A 2,564-nucleotide genomic window follows, 5' to 3' on the forward strand; every position below is an offset into this window, starting at 1 on the left:
TTAGAGTTGGATTAGATACACCATGGGACTGTACATCTCGCAAGTGCAATGCGTAGGCCACCGGACTACCGCTTGCCATGCCCAGGTAATCATCGACGACAGCAGTGCAGGGGGCGCTCATTTTATAGCGGGAGCTCGCGCGCGCATCCAGCTTTCCCTGCCGAGGTTGCGCTAAACGAAAGATGTGTTCAGCTACGCTCCGCTGCAGCTGCAGCTGAGTTCACGATTTCTCATCATCTCATGGGGCTATTGAGACATGGAGATATATATGGGCCTTTAAGATTGGGCCGACAGGAAACAGTCAGACTGCGGGCTGCAAAGGATCTGTTAGGCTCTCTAGCTTTCCTTCTCCTTTCCTCATTTCCTGGGCTCCCGTTTGAAGCATTGTTTATATACTTTCTAATTCTGCAGCTGCACGCTCTCGTGGTATCGATAAAAAAATTCCATCCATAAAAAAAAGATTAAATATGCTGCAGCCTGCTACTACACTTTGAGAATGGAAGAGGATGGCTTCAACCACAGCCTGAACCTAAGGCGAAGAAGACCAAGATTATCATTTCTTATACAGTACAAACACCTGCAAACCTCATGCGCACATGTTTTATACAGTACAAACTCAAGTATGCCTCGAGCCTCCCTACCTCGGACGCGCCTATGAAGCCTCCCTGTTTGATGCTGAGCCACGAAGAGATTGTAGTGGAGTTAATTACTTTGTGGAGAACAACAGTACAGGCAACAAAGCCATATGGAAGTATTGGGTGGATATTACTAGCATCCTTTGCGCTGGTGTTCGTGGCCCTATGAATTGTGAAATGTGTCAAGATGGCAGAGCCCGCAAAAGAGGGCTCCTGAGGAGAGCACTAGCAACATATGCAGCACAGCTATCGGATGAGAAATACAGGTTTCAACTTTCAGGAATACTTGTGCGTGTTGGTTGACGGTGTTAGTGTGATTGGTTGTTAACAATTCCCCATAAAAAAATCCACCATTGGAGAGGTAGTTATATCATTATATATAGACCGGATTATACTTTTCATGCCTCTCGACATTAAAATCCAAAAATACTCTTGTAGTGGTCTTAAACTAATACATTCGTTTCTGTAGATTTTCCAGGTTTTCTCATCCCATAAAAATAGCGAGTTTGTTGAGTGTTGCCCTTCTGGTTCTGGCATAGACGGTGAGTTCGGGCACTATGACCTTTAGGCTTCCTACTGCGCGGCTACTTTGCACAAGGTAGTCCATATAGCAGTAGCCTGGAGGCGGTGTTAGTAGCAGGTTACTTCAAGCGTAGCAGGTTACTTCAAGCGTGAGTGAGGCTATTACTTCACGCTGGAGCGGGGAGGTTTACGCATTCGTGCAGTGCTGGCGAGACTCTAGGAGCTCAGTGTGCGAGAGATGCGTTGCTGCGGCTTTTAGAGGTGCAAGGGTTGTCTATCAGTCTAGGGAGGGTGCATTTATCTTCCGCGATAAGTGCACCGTAGGCCATTATACGAAGAAAATAGAGATGTTACATGACGACCCTTCAATCGGTCTAGTTGCGAGGAGACTTGAGATCACTCAGATAGTAATTCACAGCCAACATATTTGAGGATGCAGTTGAGAAGCTACGGGAGGCTGTGGTACATGGACAACAACGTGCCCTTCCTCCTTCAAGTGTTCGCATTCATGCGATGGAACTCAAGTGCCCTGATTGATACACGATGGCGGATTTATCACTAGTGCGGGAGGGGAGGGGGGCACAAGCCCCTTGTCCGGTGCAGGAGAGGCGGCGGTGCAGACCGGCAAGCAGTGTTAGTAGTAGGCTGGTCTAAGAGAGGCATCAGCGTGAAAGGTCTTAAATGGCTAGAGGGGGGTTGAATAGTCTATAAAATTTCTACAACAACACTTAAGCCAAGTAGTTAGACAATTAAGTGGCGAAGCAAATGTTGCGTTAGTCTACTAAAAATGCAAGCCGCCTATCGACAATTCTAGTAGCTATGATCTCTATTTCACACAAGAGCTAAGTCACTACTCTCTAAATTAGTGAGCTCTCAAAAACTAACTAAAAAACCTCACTAACCAAACTAACAAGATAAAAGCTAGCTCTCAAAACTAGTTACACTAACGAGCTTAGCTACACTAGAATATAAATACAAGAGAGATAGTGAGGGTTATACTGCCGTGGCAAGTGACAATCAATCAATCACAATGAATACCAAATGAATTCCTCGGAGACAAGATGACACAATGATTTTTCTCCCGAGGTTCACTTGCTTGCCGGCAAGCTAGTCCCCGTTGTGACGATTCACTCACTTGGAGGTACACGTGCTAATAGGCATCACACGCCTAACCCGCAATCGGGTGCCGCACAACCAACATAAGATGGGGATCACACAAGCCACGCGCAATCCACTAGAGTACATTTTGGCTCTCCACCAGGGAAAGGTCAAGAACCCCTCACAATCATCACGATTGGAGCCGGAGACAATCACCTTCCTCCGCTCGACGATCCTCGCTGCACCAAGCCGTCTAGGTGTTGGCAAACAACAAGAGTAACAAGCGAATCCCACAGCGAAACACAATCA

Source organism: Miscanthus floridulus, chromosome 17 (genome assembly GCF_019320115.1).
Source record: "Miscanthus floridulus cultivar M001 chromosome 17, ASM1932011v1, whole genome shotgun sequence".
NCBI classification, from domain to species: Eukaryota; Viridiplantae; Streptophyta; class Magnoliopsida; order Poales; family Poaceae; genus Miscanthus; species Miscanthus floridulus.